We start from the raw sequence: 20,683 nt of genomic DNA on the forward strand, positions 1-20,683 counted from the left end.
TACTATCCAAGGAGACAGTATTATAATTTTTCCTTGAGAAACAAAATGTACTTTCAGGCTGAAATTTGCAGAAATTTGAATTTTATAAATGAAGTAGTATTTGGCAATTTCCAATTACGTGTGTGTGGTGTATGTGTGCGTATGTGTATGTGTGTGTGTGTGTGTGTGTGTGTGTGTGTGTGTGTGTGTAGTATTGTATCTTAATTTTTCGCTGAATCATGATCCTCTTTCCCTAATATTCTAGGTCTTAGATTGCTTTTCTGAGTAGATTTGCACTTATGTTTAGCCTTAGTTTGTGTAAAGTTGATATTCTGAAAGTGTTAATGATTTTTTATTTATTCTAGAGAGAGAAAGAGAGAGAGAAACATTGATGTGAGAGAGAAACATTGATTGGCTGCCTCTCACCATCCTCCAACCAGGAATTGAACCCACAACCTTGGTATGTACCCTCACTGAGAATTGAATCCACCACCTTGTGGTGTACAGGATAATGCTCCAACCAACTGACCCACACCAACTATGGCTAAAAATGTCAATAATTTTGAGTAAAAAATATGTCTCCTTATCATTTCCTAAGGTCTTTTACAGGAACCAAACACCAGAGAGTTTGATCAGGAGGCTTGATCCATGCATATGCTGTGAGTGAGGAAAGACTGGGGAGACCTTAACAATGAGAGCTTCACATCTTATGGGAAGGGTTCAGAAGGACACAGTAGTAACAGAAATGGTTTGAGGTAGTAACTGAATATTGTATTGGAATTATGTTAATAGTACATCACTCATGCCGTTATGACTTATTATTACCTACAGCAGGAGAACGGTTGTTTATTAGGTTGCTTGTCACGTTCAACAACTATCATCCAATACTAGTATATATTTTTCAAAGGTCAGAAATTCTGTACAATTAAAGCGGTATGAATGCCATCATCACTTTCAAAGAATCTTCTAGAACACTTTAAACATTGAATAGACTTCTAATTTTATTTATTTATTTATTTTTAAATATATTTTATTGATTTTTTACAGAGAGGAAGGGAGAGAGATAGAGAGCTAGAAACATCGATGAGAGAGAAACATCGATCAGCTGCCTCCTGCACACCCCCCACTGGGGATATGCCCGCAACCCAGGCACATGCCCTTCACTGGAATCAAACCTGGGACCCTTCAGTCCGCAGGCCGACGCTCTATCCACTGAGCCAAACCGGTTTCGGCGACTTCTAATTTTAGATTAGTCTTGCTAAACATGTATGCTATAGTACATGATATATTCTATAATATATCTATCTATCTATATCTATTATCTATATTTGTAGTCCATCAACAATATATCACACAAATGTTTATATTCAGCCTATGCTCTTTTTACCTCTATGTTTGTATACTTAATTACATATTTTACATATTCATTCAGATGTCTAAAAGGTATTCCAAGCTATTTAGCAGAGAAAGTTTGATATGTTCATCTATGTTTCATTTTCCTTTCACCAGATATTGGCCTACTTCTCTTAACTTTTTTTTTTTTCAAGCAAAGATGCACATTGCTTACACTAAGTGAGGAATCAGGAAAGCATAAAGAGAATAAAATGTTCAGTTCTCTTTGGATTTTGTGTCCACTTTGTAAAATTTGGAAAATACAGGGTGTACATTTAAAATGTCTGATAAAAAAGGCAAAACATTGGAATTTGCTGAGAAAATACAATTCCTCCTCTTTCAAAAAAGTCCCTGGGTTGAGATAAAGTAAACTAAAAGAAAGCTGGAATCTAGAGAAGTGCATCCGGCATAACAGTTGCACACACCAGATAAGGTAATGAGACATCAGACTGGAAATGCAGAACCTGAGGGCAGAAGCCATCTGAAGCCTAGTAGAGAATCCTGAGATACCCCTAGGTTGCTCTCTCATCCCTTTAAGGTAATTATTCCTACTCATTTTCACAACTTAATTACACTACCACTTCTTCCTAAATGCTCTCTGTTACTTACCTGCAAGCACTTTACTACTTAGCACTTACAACATTCAAAATTGGAAATTTATAATTAAATAATTTATAATAATGTCTATCTTCTCCTGTACTGTGAAAACTCTAGGAGAGTAAGGGCCTTGATTAGTGTTTTGTTAGTACTGAATGTACTGTAGCTTTTCAGTATATTTCTGTTCAAAGAACAAATAAGCCAATGTAATTATTATTCTTATCACCATAACTCATGTTGGATAGTGTTACATAGTTGTGTTGTATTTGGATGAAAATGTCTTAAGAACATACCCATACATCCAGAAAAATATCTTCTTTTTGTACCCATCAGTCTTGAAGGCAACATATCTGCAGTTACTTGAGGGTCTTACTCTTGCTTTATTCTGAGATATATTGATCCCACAAAGCCAATTTCTTATGTCTATCTGAGATAAAATTTATAAAACAGACACAATAAAGGCATCCCTCAAACAAAGTATATTTTTACATGATCTTAAAAAACTTGCTTAAGTTTACTAGCTTAACCTTACCATGAAAGTCCAAAGCTGCAATTACTGAATAGTATTTCCAAATAACCTGCCTGCCAATTCATGAAATCCTATGTTGCTCTAGTTTTTACTCTTCAGAGTTTCATATCTATCACTTTAAAAAAAATCACTTAAATCTTAAAGAATCCACCTCCAATGATTCTATAAAATAATTTCAAATATACAATGTCATTTCCATTTACATAATAGCTCTCTGAGTAATTATACCATGTATTATCACACCCATATTCATGTTTAAAGATGAGGATGCTAATGTTTCATGAGGTTAAAGCACATGCACAGGGCTGTACAAAATGTACATGAAAGAGCAAAAATTTAAACTAGTCTTAGGGCACCAAATATAAATTTTCTATTTCATCATGATTCTCTCCTATAAAAATGTAATGTACCAAATCTCAATGACTTTCAGAGAAAGGCATTGCCATTAAATAAACCACATCAATAACTGTTCCCCAGTTATAAGCTATCTGCAATTTTGTCACTCTGTAAATGTTTGTGTATATATATATTTATATATATGTATATATATATATTTATGTATATGTATGTATATATATATATATATATATATATATATATATATATATATTTACAACATCAGAGATTTTAGAGCTGGGTTATCCCATATAATAAAGAGATAATATGCAAATTTCCCATCACACCCTCGCACAAGATGGCTATCCCCATGTGATCACAAGATGGCCGCCATAAGATGGCCGGAAGGGAATGGCAGTTGTGGGTGATCAGGCCAGCAGTGGAGGGCAGTTAAGGGTGATTGGGCTGGCAGGGGAGCAGTTAGGCTTCTATCAGGCTGGCAGAGAAGCGGTTAGGGTCAATCAGGCAGGCAGGCAGGTGAGTGGTTGGGAGCCAGCATCCCCGGATTGAGAGAGGGATGTCCAACTGCTGGTTTAGGGAAGTCCAACTAAACTGGCAGTTGGACATCCCCTGGGCGGTCCCAGATTGGAGAGGGTGCAGGCTGGGCTGAGGGACAACCCCCCTCCCAGTGCACAAATTCCATGCACCGGGCCTCTTTTTTTTTACATAATCTACACTGAATTCCATTTAGTTCAAACTATTTTTTTTTTTAAATATATTGATTTTTCACAGAGAGGGAGGGAGAGAGATAGAGAGTTAGAAACATCGATGAGAGAGAAACATCGATCAGCTGCCTCCTGCACATCTCCCACTGGGGTTGTGCCCGCAACCCAGGTACATGCCCTTGACCGGAATTGAACCCGGGACCTTTCAGTCCGCAGGCCGACGCTCTATCCACTGAGCCAAACCGGTTTCGGCAGTAGTTCAAACTATTTTACGCATCAAGAAGCCATTCCCCAAAGAGAATGGTCCCACATAGCCCAGTGCCACATGTATTTGGCAGCTTTAGGAAAAACTAGGATTGATTCTTCTTCTAAGGTTTTTTATACTCTATGTAAATTTTCAAATAATTGTATGCCTATGAGAATGAGCTAAGAGAGTTGGTCTCAACTTTGCCTGTACATTCACTCCCTGTCTTAGGAGTTTCTAATAAAGATCTAGACTCAGGAACACTCAAGAAAAATCTTAGGTGTGAGATCTTGGCATTGGTATAATTTTGTAGAGTTCCTCAAGTTGATCTTGATGTGTACCATAGAGGAGAATCAACAGTATAAAAATTATGCAGTTGAAAGATATTTTCTTGAGCATTTAAATACCAGTTTTGTCTATTAATTCAGCTGAATTATGTTTCTTTTTATTTCCTTTGTGAACATCATTTTGTATTGTTCCTTGACTGTGTTGAATATTTGTATTTGTGTGTGTGTGTGTGTGTGTGTGTGTGTGTGTGTGTATGTATTTAGCCTTAACCACTTCTATGTAAGGGAGAGAACAATTTACCTTTTTTCATGCGGTGTGTATAGGTAGTAGAGGAAGATCCTATAAAATGTTTTAAACATTTATGTTGATGGCAATATATAAGTATTTGTCTGTGGACCTTCTAAATATAAAATGAAGAACAATTTAAAATTAAGAATATTGTAATTTTTTTTCTGCTAAAATTTTCATATGTATATTATCAGCTATGCATAATTCATTATAAATTTATTGATAAAATAAGAGAATGCCATTTCATTCTGATGTGCTTACCCTATTTCACATTCTCTGTCATGTTTTGAAGGGAAGAATTAGGATGTAATCACTGTTTACAATTTGAATGAATAGTTATAACTCTTAACAACTTTTAAATATCTTTTATTTCTGCATCATTTTATTCCATCAGTGAAATTTAGCTTGCTCCTTTCTTTAGACCTTTATTGATGAACAATATTTTTGAGTTCATGGTTAAAACTCTAGAGATACATATATATTGAAAAAAATATAAAGTCCAAGCAATAGATCATAATTGCTTTGGAAGGAATGTGGTTTTGGTAGCTGCATTATTCTCCTAGAATGGAAAAGCAGAGCTTCCTCTCCTACAGTTAATATTCTAAGTTGATCTGTGTTTCACTAATTTACAATGAAAAATAAACTGAACAGTAGTAAATGAGTTCAAATTCATGGTTCTGATTACACATGACTACAAACTCGAAATATAGTGACTGATATTTTCGTGTTGCCTTCTAGAATTAAGTTTCTGAAAAACATTTTCTGTGTAAAAAAAATATATATATATATGTACAAACTGATTATAAAATATAAGTTTATAATGTTTATGAGATATTTATAATAAATTTAAATTATAATATGAGTTCTTTTTATTTTAAATTTATAAAAAACAAGAAATAGTTTAACCATATGGGTTAAAAATATTGATAAAATATCAAAACTGTCTTCATTTACCACAGAATTCTGTGTTCTAACCTCTCTTTGACAAGATATATCATCTTGACAAGCCATTTAGCTTAAATAACTTACAACTCTCAGAGCCATTGTGTTTAATATAGTCAGGACTCCACACTTCAAATTGTCACACACTCATCAAGTTTCAGGACATCAGTCTCTTATCTGCAGGATATTACCTCCCCAAGCTGTAAATTCTTCTGATACTTGGCTTTCCATGTCAGCATCAAAATTTACTATCTTTGATCACTAATCTAATCCTTTGAAGAACTGAAAACAGACAATGATAAAACAAGAATTTTATTTTGATTAATAAATTGTTATTTTGTTACTTCCTTGGGATTCAGGGATTACTCATGTCTTATATCATTTAGGATCATATCCAAACCTTTATTCTTGCACAATTTAAATGGAAGTACTTTAATATTTAAAAGCTATTCATTTCAAGTTTAATTATCAGAATAGTTATTCTCCAATGGCAGGCTAAATAAACAAAATGTGTGTCTTATACAATACCTGCATGGGATAAGTAGTAGAATATTGCATGCTACATGCATATAAAGAAGGCTTAAATAAAAATTTTAAAAATAACAAAAATTTAGATATTTAAGAGCTATCTGCATTTATGAACTGATGTGACTTCAACAAAATTGGACACCTTGTGGTGCTAAGTTCTCCCTAAATATTGTCCATTAATACCAATGGCTGGAAAGCTCTGACATTGCGAGTCAATATAACTTAGTATTTGTGGTAATTAGTCACATAATTTTTTGTAAGAGCAAACTAATCAGAAATATATATATATATATATATATGTATATATATATATATATATTGATCAGAAACATATATATATATACATATATATATATATATATATATATATATAGAGAGAGAGAGAGAGAGAGAGAGAGAGAGAGAGGTAATAATGTAACAAGTTATGATATATCTATATAGTGGAATATTATGTCATGCCAGTATTCTACTTTTCATAAAAAATTAGTGCTTTCATGTGGAGATTTTTTTTTTAAGTGTTGAAGAGTATCAGCATGAAATATTAATACAATGGTAAGCCATCTTTAAGCAGAGATTATCCAAAATTTAATTTGCCATGTGAATATAAATGTTAATGAAGAAGAGAAAACACATGAAATACAGTGAACCTATTTGATAAATATCTCTTCCTCCATTTCAAAAAGTTTAAAGTATTTAAAAAAGAGATATATAAATCACTCAGCTATCTTCAAGAAACCAAATAGCAATAAGACTAAACTCATCTATTCCTCACTCTTTAAATGTTTGGATCATCTAGTACAACCAAACGCTGCTGGAAACTGAAAATGCAAAAGTTAGATTTATGTCCTCATGAAACTCATAATTTGTGGAAACACTGGGGATAAGCAGATATATTAGAACAGAATACATGGACTGTCTGAGGACTTAATAGGAGGCAATTCCCAGGCTTCACATAGCCAACAAGTAGTTATGGACCTGAAGGCACTCAGAGACCCTAAAATTTTTCATATGTCAGAAATTTGAATGGAAAAATCCCCACATCATATTTTGTATAGAAGGACCAGGAATTATGGGCTATGAACCTGATCTAAAATCATTCCAGTGGCAACAAATTATATTTTCAGCTGAGGGAAGTAAGGCATGAAAGGAAATGTCGCTCTGTCAAGTGAAACTCAAAGATGCAATATTTTCTTATGAGTTTTTGAAAATTTGAGAATCGTTCTGGAAGCCTCTGCATGGTAGATAAGCAGAGAGCTTAAAAAACCTGTTTGAATTGTACACATATACATTAATTATATACGTTAACATACTGTATGTATGTTTATTTTGATGACAGAGAAGAGATTTTGAAAGAACAACTGCAAAGAAAATAAAGTTTCTAAATGATCATTTCAGCTAAGATATATTTCTTTGATAGCCTCTAAAATAATTCATATATTTTATTAAAATACATTGCATTATAATATTTGCCTTTATTAATTCTAATACATTTAGCTGAATTTCTTATAAAATAAAAAGACAGAAAGACTAGGTATGGCAAGTTAAACTTTTCTAATAAATCTTATTGCAATGCAAATTTACATTCCACGGCTGCACATATCAGGGATAATTTGGACAGATGTTTAATTTTCCTTATTAAAATTCACCATAAATGAACTGTCAAATTAAAATTGCTCTAAGCACAAAAGCCAACAAAGTCAAATTAAAGTGTCGAACGATAAAAAGATTACTGCATCTTTATGAGGAAAAAATTAGAAATAATTAAATGAAGGGTAGCTTTGTGTGTGACAAATAAGATGAAATAATAACTTGAATTTGACCTCTCAAGTACATCTTTTAAGAATGTATTGTCTTCGTGAAGAAAAGGATAGAAAAAGCAAATAATGCTTCATTTTCACTTTTGCTTTTAAAAAATACATTTTTATTAATTTCAGAGAGGAAGGAAGAGGGAGAGAGAGAGAAAAACATCAATGATGAGAGAGGATCATTGATTGGCTGCCTCCTGCAAGCTTCCCACTGGGGCTTGTGCCTTGACTGAGAATAGAACCATGACCTCCTGGTTCATGGGTCAACACTCACCCACTGATTGGCTTTTGTTCTTTTATGAAAAATGACAGTATTTTCTCTTTACCTCGACAGAGAACACTTGTCTTCCCCCTGTGTTTACATAGTGAAAAGAGACTTTTCATCTGTTTCAGGAAGGAACAGCAAGATAGGAATCTTCCAGAAGTTCAAAGCCTCCTCACATTTTCCTGGGACAGAAGAGTAATTTAGCTGACTACTGCATTTTGGAGAGGGAAATAAATGTGAAACTGCCCTTGGGAACTCTGCGAACTGTCTGTCTGCAAAGAAGGTACTTGGATCTGCTGGTGGCAGTCAGCTGTCCATGTCTGTGACCTGGTAGGACTCTACTATGTGGTCTAGATTAAGAAACCCATTTGGTCACAAATCCATTCTATCTTCATTAGTGTGGGTTTATCCAGAAGGAAAAAAACAAAACTGAATTTTTATTTTGAGACAGGATCCAAAATGGTTCCCAACTGGGGCAATACAGAAGGATACTATTTATCATCCCTCAATTAAATCTCTTTTAACATTCAAATAATATATGAAGCATATCTGACTCTTCATGGGACTCTTCATTTCTACATCAGATTATTGTTTATGTGACCATTTTATTTACATTAGATTATTTCCAATATCCTGCATTGTTTTGTTTTGTTTTGTTTGTTTGGGTTTTATTAGTTGTTTTACATAGGAAGGTAATTCGGGTCCATGTTAATCCATCTTGATCAGAAGCAGAAATGCTCATTGTTTCTTCATTGATGCTGTCTATAAGTACCCATCTGTATTTATTCCCAAATGAGCTATTAAAAGGCATTCAATTACATTTTCCAAATATTCAAACACATCAGGTGATTTATTCATTCAATTTAATTTCTTAGAGATCTCCTTCTAAGAGCCCTTCATCCTCCTGACCCAACCTGGTCTTGTCATTTTTTTTTAATCGACTATTGTTTAGAGCAGTTTTAGTTTCACAGCAAAATTGAGGGGAATTAACTTATACCATCTGCTCCCTAAAACATGTACATTCTCTCATTAGCAATATCCCCCACCAGAGCTATAGATTTGTTAAAATCGATAAACCTACATTAACATCATAATCACCCAAAGTTCATACCCTATATTAAGGTTCACTGCTGATATGGAGCATTCTCTGGATTAGAATGAATGTTTAAAAACATGTATTCATCATGTTACTATCAGACAGAGTATTTTCAATGTCTAAAAATACTTTTTGCTCTAACCTATTCAACAATCTCCGCATCCAACTCCTGATAACCACTGATCTTTTTCGTGTCTCCATACTTTTATCTTTCCCAGAATGTCATATAGTTGAAATTATAAAGTGGGTTGCTCTTTCAGATTAGCTATTTTCACTTGATAGCATGCATTTAAGATTCTTCCAAGAAGTTTCACAGCTCGATAGGTCATTCATAGTTAGCTCTGAATAATATTCCGTAGTCTGGATATGACAGTCTATTGACCTATTCATCCAATGAAACCAGGTGGATTGCTTCCTAATTTTGGCAATTATGAGTAAAGCTTCTATTAAAATCCGTGTGTAGGTTTTTGTGTGGGCATGTTTTCAGCTCTGCCATAAATACCATAGAAGCATAATTGATGGATCACATGGTAAGAACGTGTTTAGTGTTTAAAAATCATCAAACTGTTTTCCAAAGTGGCTGCACCATCTTTCAGTACCACAAGCAAAAATGAGAGTTCCTATTGCTCCACATGTTCATCAACATTTGGCTTTGTTGATGTTCTGGATTTTGGCCATTGTAATGGGCATGTAGTGGCATCTCATTGTTTTAGTCAGAATTTCTCTGATGACGTATGATGTAAAACATCTTTTCATATTCTTTTTTTTTTCTTTTCATAGTCTTAATTGCCATTTATATATCTTACTGGGTGAGGTATCTGCTAAAGTTATTTTATTATGGTTGAGTTGTAAGAGTTTTTATTATTTTATTTTTTGGTAACAACCCTTTACTAGATGTGCATTTTGCAAATGCATTTCCCAGTCTGTGGCTTATCTTTTCTTCATATTGTCCTTAGCAAAGCAGAAGTCTTAATTTAATAAAATCCAGCTTATCAATTATTTCTCTCATGGGTTGTGTCTTTAATACTGAATCAAAAAATCATCACCAGTCCTGGCTAGTGTGACTTAGTGGTTTGAGCATCTGCTCACCGCCAGAGGGTCTTGGGTTTGAGTCCTGATCAAGAGCATGCACCTGGGTTGCTGGCTGTCTCCCAGCCCCTTGTCAGAGCACGTGCTGGAGACAACCAGTTCATGTGTCTCTCTCATATCACTGTTTCTCTCTTCCTTCTCCCCTCCCTCCCTTCCACTGTCTCTGAAAAGCATGGAAAAAATATTCTCAAATGAGGATTAACATAAAAAAGAAAAGTCATTACCATACCCAACAACATCTAGGATTTCTCTTGAATAATCTTCAAGGAGTTTTACAGTTTTATGTTTAATATGTAGTCAGAGATCTATTTTTTTTTAAATATATTTCTATTGATTTTTCACAGAGAGGAAGGGAGAGAGACAGAGAGTCAGAAACATCGATGAGAGGGAAACATCGATCAGCCGCCTCCTGCACATCCCCCACTGGGGATGTGCCCGCAACCCAGGTACATGCCCTTGACCAGAATCGAACCTGGGACCCTTCAGTCCGCAGGCCGACGCTCCATCCACTGAGCCAAACCGGTTTCGGCCAGAGATCTATTTTTATTTAAATTTTCTGATGCTTCTAAGCCTGCTTCTGATGGTGAACCTATGACACGCGTGTCAGAGGTGACACACGAACTCATTTTTTTGGTTGATTTTTCTTTGTTAAATGGCATTTAAATATGTAAAATAAATATCAAAAATATAAATCTTTGTTTTACTATGGTTGCAAAGATCAAAAAATTTCTATATGTGACACAGCATCAGAGTTAAGTTAGGGTTTTTCATAATGCTGGCATGCCGAGCTCAAAAGGTTCGCTACCACTGTAAGTTCTGTGTCTAGATTTATGTTTTTTCTTGTGGATATCTAGTAGTCCCTACACCATTTCTTGAAAAGAATCTCTTTGCTTTGTTGTATAGCTTTTGTTCCTTTGTAAAATATCAGTTAATTATATTTATTTAGGTCTATTTTCAGCCTCTCGGTTCTGTTCCATTGATCTATTTATTTACTTTTTGCTAATAGCATACTGTCTACACTACCGCAACTTTGAATTAAGACTTGAAGTCAAATAGTGTCAGTCTGACAACTTTGTGATCTTTCAATATTTTTTGCCTAGTCTTGATCATTTGGCTCTCAATATAAACTTTAGAATCAGTTTTCTGATATCCACAAAATAATTTGCTAGAATTTTAATTGAGATTGCATTCACTCTATAGATAAATTTGAGTAGGAACTGACATCTTAAAATTATTGTCTTCCTATTCATAAAGGTAGAATATCTCTCCATTATTTTGTCCTTTATTCATCACAATTTTTTTAAGTTTTCCTCAGATAGATTTTGTATACATTTTGTTTGGTTAATATCTAACTTTTAGCTTTCGGTGGGTGCTAATTAAGTGGTATTGTGTTTTTAATGTCCGATTCCTCATGTTCATTGCTAGTATATAGGAAAGTGATTGATTATGCATATTAACCTTGTATCCTATATCCTTACTATCATCTTAGCATTTTCAGAGATATTTTCTTGGTTCTTTTGGATTTTCTATATAATCATGTCATCTGTGAATAGTTTTATTTATTCCTTTCTAATTTATAAATCTTTAATTTCCTTTTCTTGTCATAACCCATTAGGTTGAACTTCTTATCTGTGTTCAATGATGAAAAAGAGTTGTGAGAGAGATATTTCACATTTCCCAACATTAAGTCTGGTGATAGTTATAGATATTATGTATGTATTATTTATCAAGTTAAGCAAGTTCTCCTCTATCCTATTTACTGAGAGTTTTTACCATTGATGGATGTTGTAGTTGACCAAATACTTTTTATGTATCTATTGATATGTTCATGTGATTTTTCTTTTTTAACCTGTCAATATAATGGGCAACTTTAACTGATTTTCAAATGTTGAAAAAGCATTGCCTACCTAGGATAAATCCCACTTGGTATTGATATATAATTCTTTTTATAACATTGTTGGATTTAATTTCTTAATATTTTGTGAGGACATTGCATATATATCAATAAAATATATTAGTCTATAGTTTTCCTATAATGTCTTTGTTTCATTTTTATATTAGGATAATGCTGGTTTCATGGAATTTGTTAGGGAGTATTCACTCTGTTTCAATCCTTTGAAAACAATTGCAGAGAATTGTTATAATTTTTTTCCTTAAATGTTTAGAAGAATTCACCAGTGAACCCATCTGTGCTTGGAGCTTTCTGTTTTGGAAGGTATTACTTATTCATTCCATTTCTTTAATAGATATAGGCCTATACAGGTAGTTAATTTCTTCTTGTGTAAGTTTTGACAAATTGTGTCTTTCAAGGAATTGGTCCTTTTCATATAGGTTATCAAATTGATGGGCATAGCTGCTCATCGGCTTCCTTTCTTATTATTTTAGTGTATATTCAAATATTTATCAGGTTCCTTTCTCTCTTTCTTCCCCTTACAGTATTTTCATTATGTAAATGTTACAACTTTTGTAGTTATCTCTCAGGTCTTCAATATATTCTGATCTTATTTTAGTCTTTGTTCTTTTGCTTTTTGGTTTCACGAATTCTGTGGAAATATCCTCCAGCTCAGCAGTTCTTGTCTCAGTCATGTCCAGGATACTAACAAGCCTATCAAAGGTATTTACTTCTGTTACATTGAAAGGAATCAACGGGGAATGAGATAATCTCCTTGCTGCCTTCCCCCAACCTTTGTGTACAAAAATGTCACCTGATCACCTGTATTGGTTTGCAAGGTCAAAATACCACCGACTATGCGATGTGAACAATAGAAATTTATTTTCTTAGTCTTGGAGGCTGGAAGTCTAGGATCAAGGCGCAAGTGCAGTGGGTTTCTCTGAGGCCTCTCTCCTTCCCTTGCAGATGGTTGCCTTCTTGTTGCCTCTTTCCATGGCTGTCGTTCTGTACACACACACCCATCCCTAATGTCTCTATGTCCTAATGTTTCTTCCAATAATCCCAATCAGATCGGATTAAGGCTCATGCTTGTGGCCTCAGCTTGACTTCATTATCTGCATAAAAGCTCTGTCTTCCAATAAAATCATACTTGGAGGGACTAAAAATTAAGCCTTCAACATATGAATTTCAGGGGGACATTAATCTATAATCCAAACATATAAAATTTTAACTACCCCCCTTTCTTATCATTGCTTTCCATTATAGCTGATGCTTCAAATTCCTTGAAATTTATTGTTCTACCATGTGAACGACTTTAACATCTCCCTGTATATGTGTTTTTTTTTCATTGTGGTTGCCATTTACCAGTTACACTTACAGCTTCCCAACACTTATTAAATTTTGTTTTCCACTATTTTTATTCCCCTTTTATATTGGTCCTTGTGTTTCTACTACTTTATTATCATTTGTCTGGGAGTGTGAAAACGAGTTGTGTTAAAGAGATGTTCTGCATATTTTATCAGAAGTCAAATAAGTGCTTGTGATCTGAACTGGTGGCTGATAAAATCACTAAAATAAGCACAAATATTTTCATGTTTTCCTCTAAACTAGTCTTTTCCAGCATATTTTTAAAGATCCTTATCTAACTGCTATAATTAAAATTTGTCATGCTGAGCAGTCACCCTGGACCTGAAGTGTCCTACCTAATAACATGCTTGGCTACTAATAACATGAGTAAGTTTGGGCTGAGATATGCCAATGAGTTGAATATGATGAGCATGGTTCTGTCAGTGCCAATGGGCCGTGTGCCTATGATGATTAAATAAATACATTTAAACATCTTATGAATAGAAGTTTGGTTCCACTAACTACAGTCGTAAGTGAGGCATGGGAAAATGTTCATTTGAAAGATGTAGTGTGGCAATTTCACTTGTACCATGATGGTATAAGGAGCTACATGGATCTTGTCCCCAGTGAAACTGGGGAGATTAATAAAAATTGATAAAACAGCAAGTTTAAATTCTCCAGAAATGGACTAGAGGGCATAAAGCAAATTAAGAAAAATGTATTCCGTAAAATATACTAAAACTCAGTAAGAACTAAGTATTGTGTCTTAACCAAGACCCAGAGCATCTTTCCCCCTCTCAGCTCCGTGAGGCAGAAACCCTGCTCCAGACTAGTACAGACAGTAAGCCTGAGCTTGCTTTTTCCCAAAGCTCTCAGTCAGAGGATTCTCTGCTAAGGAAGGGCAGGGCATCAGCATTTGGCATTCTGTCCTTAGCTACCTGTTGGTGAGGCAAGATACTGGGAAATAAAATCAAGAAGTGGGGGACTCATTAATTCTGTCCATCTCCCATTTGTATAACAGAAATTCTACCTAAGGCAGGAGGCCACTGCTTACTTGGGTTCCTGATTACCCTTGCCCTGGCTCATAATGTGGACTCCTATGCCAAGACAGGGAAACTGAGGAGACCTGGGCTGCTTCCAACCATCCACTGAAAACTCAGCACCTGAAGTAGACGTGTCATTAAGAGAGAAAATGCCATTTCCCCACCTCCTGCACCTGTGCTATGGCTCAGAGATATTGCCTAGGGCTAGGCCCTAGGAGAAGCAGCAGAAGCCTAAGAGAATCCCTCTCCAAAAGAAAAGACTTGATTTGCCACAGAGTGTGCAGAAATTCACACCACAGGCACTCTCAGAAATGGTGGAAGTTGTAGTAAAAAGAAATTGGAGGGATTGATACATTCAACAGAGATATGGGCTAAACCATAGGTCTGCTAGTTTTTCCAAGAGTAATAGGGAAAGACATGGCTTGGAAGAGCCCATTAGAGAGCAGAAGAAATCTCAAACACTGACTTTTTAAATTATATATATATATATATATATATATATATATATATATATATATATAATTGATTTTAGAGAGGAAGGAAGTGGGAGAGAGAGATAGAAACGTCAATGATAAGAATCATTGATCGGCTGCCTCCTGCATGCTCCCACTGGGGATCGAGCCCACAACCTAGGCATGTGCCCTCGACCGAAATCGAACACAGGACCCTTCAGTCTGCAGGCTGACGCTCTATCCACTGAGCCACACCAGCTAGGGCAAAACTGACATTTTTCATGTAAGGATTAGTATGTGAAGCTAAGTATTCCCCACGATATTGTTGAAAACATTACAGAAATTAGTGTGGTCAGGAAAAAAAGTCAAAGAGAGCTCTGCCAAAACCCCTGTCATTGATTAGTAACTATGGGCACATGTCGGGATATTACCCCTTCCCCCTAGGAGCAACATGGGAGACTTCACAATGGGGGAAGAGATTTAGGATAGATCTCATAAAATAATCTAGTCCTGTGGTCAGCAAACTGCGGCTCGCGAGTCACATGCGGCTCTTTGGCCCCTTGAGTGTGGCTCTTCCTAAGCCTTAGGAGTACCCTAATTAAGTTAATAACAATGTACCTACCTATATAGTTTAAGTTTAAAGAATTTGGCTCTCAGAAGTAATTTCAATCATTGCACTGTTGATATTTGGCTCTGTTGACTAATGAGTTTGCCTACCACTGATCTAGTAAATCACTAAACAAGTAAATAATTAAATAACAATAAGGCATGGTTTGGGGAGAGAAATAATACCCTGAGTTGCTATCCTATATAATAAAAGGCTAATATGCAAATTAACTGAATGTCATAATGACAGGTCGCTATGATGTGCACTGACCACCAGGGGCAGATGCTCAATTGCAGGAGCTGCCCCGGTGGTGAGTGTGCTCCCACAGGGGAAGCACCGCTCAGCCAGAAGCCTGGCTCATGGCTGGTGAGTGCAGCCACGGTGGCGGGAGCCTCTCCCACCTCCACGCAGCGCTAAGGATGTCCAATTGACGGCTTAGGCCCTCTCCCTAAGGACCAGGCCTAAGCCGACAGGTGGACATCCCCTGAGGACTCCTGGACTGCGAGAGGGCGCAGGCCTGGCTGAGGGACCCCTTTCAAGTGCATGAATTTCATGCATCAGGCCTCTAGTATTATATAAATGTCTAGTTTCAGAAAAATGAGATATGCAGAAATACAGAAAAGTATGATTCAAATACCAAGGAAAATAACAGACAACAGACACATTCAGCTAGAGTAACCCAATGTTGGATTTAATAAAAATACTTAAAAGTAGAAGTAAAAAAAACCTGATAGGACTAAAGGAAAGCATATTTAAATCAGTAAAGAAAGGTATAATGACAATGTTGTATCAAATAGAAATTTTCTATAAAGAGAAAAAAATTATATTTTGAAAAGAATAAAATTGAAGTTATGGAATTAAAAAGTACAATAATAGAAATACAAAATTTAATAGAGTGGCTTAACAGTAAATTTGAACTAATAGAAGAAAGAATTAGTCAAGTTGATAATAACTTGATGAAGATTATGCAATCTGAAAAACACACAGAATAAAGGAATAAAGAAAATTAAACTGAAAAGTTAATAAAATGTGGACCACCATTAAGCACATCAACATATACGTGATGGTACTACCTGATATGAGAGACAAAGAACAGAGAAATATTTAAATAAATAATGACTAAAAATTTTCAAAATTATTATAAAAACATTAACCTACACATCCAAAAACCTCTACAAACTCTAAGTGGTAGAAATGCAGAAATGCACAAATAGAAACATTCTAAAAAAGTATTGAAAGACAAACACAAAGATCTTGAAAGCAGCAAATAGAATTCCATATCTGGAAAAGCTATCTTTCAAAAATGAAAGGGAAAATACATTCCCACATAGACAAAAACAGATATAATTTGTTGCTAGCAGATCTGCCTTCTAAGAAATACTAAAACATGTTCTGCAGCCTGCAAGCAAATGATCTCAGTAATGTGAAGCTGCATGAAGAAACAAAAAACAATCTAATTATAAAGGATAGTATAAAAACATTTTCTTATTCATTCTTCTTTAACTTATTTAATATTCAATTGCCAAAGTATATGCATATAATATATTGTTGGGGCTGTCAAATATAGAAATGTAGTAAGTTAATAACAAACAAACAAACAAACAAACAGCACAATGAAGATGGATGGGAGAAAAACTGCATTGTGCTGTTGTACTTTGTGTGGAAAGAGATAAAAATTATGCGTAAGTGTCAGCCTGAATACCCTACTCTACCTGGGGAATTGTAAGCAGATTTTTAGAGAACAGGCCACAGACTTGGAACATGCATTTAGGACATCATATTAGTGAGAAAGTAATTTGGTGCCGTTTGTACCGTTGCACATGTTGGAGCTATTCGTTTCAGGCTTTGGAGATTCTTTAACCAAAACAGAAATTATTTGATGGTTGGGATGCTGTTGTAACAAAGATATAATTAGCTAAGCAGTTTAGTAGTGATCTGTGAGGAAATTGATGTCAGCAGTTAGAAAACTAAAGATCCTTTTTATGCAGAGACAACACAATTGGCAATATTGTTATGGTTGGTAACTTGGAAGGCAATTAATGTCCCTAACAAGACTGCAGCTCAGTGGGAAGTGTTTGGAAAGGCATGGTGTGATAGCATTCATTGGCATTTATTTTCTGCTTTTACTATAACACTAAACAAGAGAGATGAGCTCAGGTACAGGGAGGAATTGATAGTTTTCAGGCAGAAATCTAAGAGAATAAATAAAGCCCAGAAAACTGTGGCTTCGCCAGGTTGGAAAGTTCAGCTGCTTCTAGTGCTCAGAAATCTAGTAAATGAGACGAACATCGTTTGGGTGATAAATGTTCTTTAAGTTCCTCATTAAACATTAAGGTCACTTAGCCTTGTGACAAAGCACAAAGTAAGGGCATTTCCTTCCCACGCAAGCCCATCATTTCAAATAGCATCATGTTGGAAAAGAATGAGCAGTTATGAAGAAGATGAGAAATAAAGCCATCTTAAAGCCTATGTCTAGAAAAAAAATTTAAGAGAGATTACCGGAAAGCAGACATTTATAGAAGCAAGTAAATCAGAAGCGTGTTAATATTTTGAGGAAGTTATTTTATCAAAGATAGCAAGAACTTAATGTAATAATGGCTTCGTCTATTAAATATTAAACAACTAGAGGCCCGATGCACAAAATTCGTGCATGGGGCTCGGCCCTCACAGCCTTGGCTTCGTCTGGAAGGTCATCCAGAAGGTTGTTCGGCTGTCCAGTCTAATTAGCATATTATGCTTTTATTATTATAGATTATTATAGATTATTTTATCTTTCAGCTTTCAATAGTAGGATGTAGGTGGTGAAAGCTGCGCAGACTCCAATGCGAACATATGTCCCTGTACTTTAGACAATACTATAGAAGACAATGAGAAAGGGAGGATTTCACAAAGTAGAGTGTGTAAACAAACACACACACACACACACACACACACACACACACACACACACACCCCTTTGAAGAAACTTGACAAGGCTATTCCTCCCAAAGAACAAACTCTGAGTCTATAATTAAGGAACTTCCCATCCACAGGAAGGAAGCTTTTACAAAGGCTATCCAGCAGGATTTCATGATTATTAAGAGCTAGTACTTGCTACATGAGATTTCCTATCTTTACTCTTCTCAAACAAAGTGTTTATACTGGTCATTTTCTCCTTATTCACCATTATACATTGGGTGAGTAGGACAAATAACTTTTCTTTTTAGTTCATAGCTTGACAATTCATGAGAAGCCATACAAACAGTGGTCCAAGAGAGAGAACTGCGCAGTGGTATATTTGGGACTTTGAGATGAAAGTAGTGACTAGAATTGTGGAAAAGACACTAAGATCTAGCACAATGTTGCATCTCTCCTTCTTTTGTACACTTACTTCTCTACAATTTTGAAACCTCATACTGACAAATAGTTTGCTTTACCCAATAAAATGTTGGTAGAATTTATGTGAGTTCCATGTTCACCTCCCCCTACCATGGTGACTATGAAAGCTTCCATCCATTTGGCTCAGAAGTGATCACTGTAATCAGAGCCTCTCTGGTGAACTGGGTTAAGCATGTATTGTGACTGACAATTAAATGCAAGTGGTATTAAGCCACTGAAGCGTTGCTTTTGTTAGTGAGCATAACCTAGATTATTCTTATTTAATTCCCTTAGAATAAGGTGCCTGTCATCTGTATTGGAAATGAAGTGGCCGTAAAGCCAAACTGACATACCAGAGAAGAAACTGAATTGCTTGTAATCTAGTGTTTTTCCTCTTCTTCTTAGACACATGGTTTGACTGAAATGTCCAGTTTCCCTTGAATTTAGATGTGGTCATATAACAATTCTAGCCATTGGAATATGAGTACAAATGATGTGTCCCATTTAGAATATAACCTATTATAATCTTTCATCTTTGATCATCATAATATTTCCTTTTGGCCAACTGTCTCCTGCAAAAGAGTACAGAGAACTTTGAAGACATGTATTAGATAGAGGGACCAAAGATGCATTAATCTTTAATATCGTGGTCACATCTTGGAGTTAAGTCTCCTACTAATTAAAATAACTGCTTTGGTGTTTAGTGGCATTTACTGGTTGTTGTTTTTTTCTGTGGAGTTATTTTTTTTTCACCATTTGTCTTGAATCTTTTCTAACTACTTTCTGAATATATATATATATATATATATATATATATATATATATATATATATATATATTTTTTTTTTCCCCCCAGGGAAAAGAAAGTCCTAATTGGTATGATGGATTAATATGATAGAAAGAGGTGCCTATTTGGGAAGTTAATATTTTTGATGAGAGGTAATGCCTCCTCTTAACCAACAATGGAAAATTAGAGCAAACACCTAACAAATTTTTGTTTTCCCTTCCCCAAGCCAAGTAATTAGGGTACAATATGATTATTTATATGTAATCTTCAAGAAGGAGAAATATACATAGTATTCAATTGCTTATCTTATCTACTTATATGTGACCTGATTCTTTATAAGCATGTTGTCACAAGGTTGCATTAAAATTTGTTAGTTCATTGCCAGAAGGCTTGGTGTTTAGTAGTACTAGTATATTTTATTAGGCATTTTATTCTAACTTCTGGCATCTCTCTTAGTTAAAAATGGTTCTTTTGCAGGTCCTGTGGCCACTTCTCTTCTTTCCATTATATACTAAACATATTTTAGCATGCTGTGTTAGTCACAGGAAAACCCATAGTCCAGTCTCACTGAATGCCTCCTGTACTACCCACTTCTGGATCTTGTATGCAATAGGGGCTCTCTATTTCATATCTGTTATAAACTATGAGCTTGAAGGTGTGGCACCTTCCCTTTTCTATCTGGATATACTGTCATATTGTTTGTCTCTATGTCATTTCCCACTTCTTGACAAAGATGAATGGTTATAAACATGGTGACTGAGCAGCCAGTCCCTCAAAGACTAAGATGTCAATTCCTCTTTCCATCAAATTTCCCCTAACTTTTAAGAGCTCTCTTGGATCCTCCTTAGCTTGCTTCGAGGGATGCAACTACTCAATGATTTATCCTCACTCCCCAAATAAAAGAAGAAAATGACTATACAAACACTGTGTTCCCTCGGATATCCTTTCTTTGCATCAACCATTCTTTCTTATATAAATTATGGAGCCCTGGCTGGTATAGCTCAGTTGGTTGGGTGTCATCCCAAGCTGGTTTGATTCCTAGTCAGGGCACATGCCTGGATTGAGGGATTGATCCCTGGAAGGTGGTGTGCAGGAG

The sequence above is a fragment of the Myotis nattereri genome, assembly GCF_964212035.1.
Source record: "Myotis nattereri genome assembly, chromosome: 3".
NCBI lineage: Eukaryota > Metazoa > Chordata > Mammalia > Chiroptera > Vespertilionidae > Myotis > Myotis nattereri.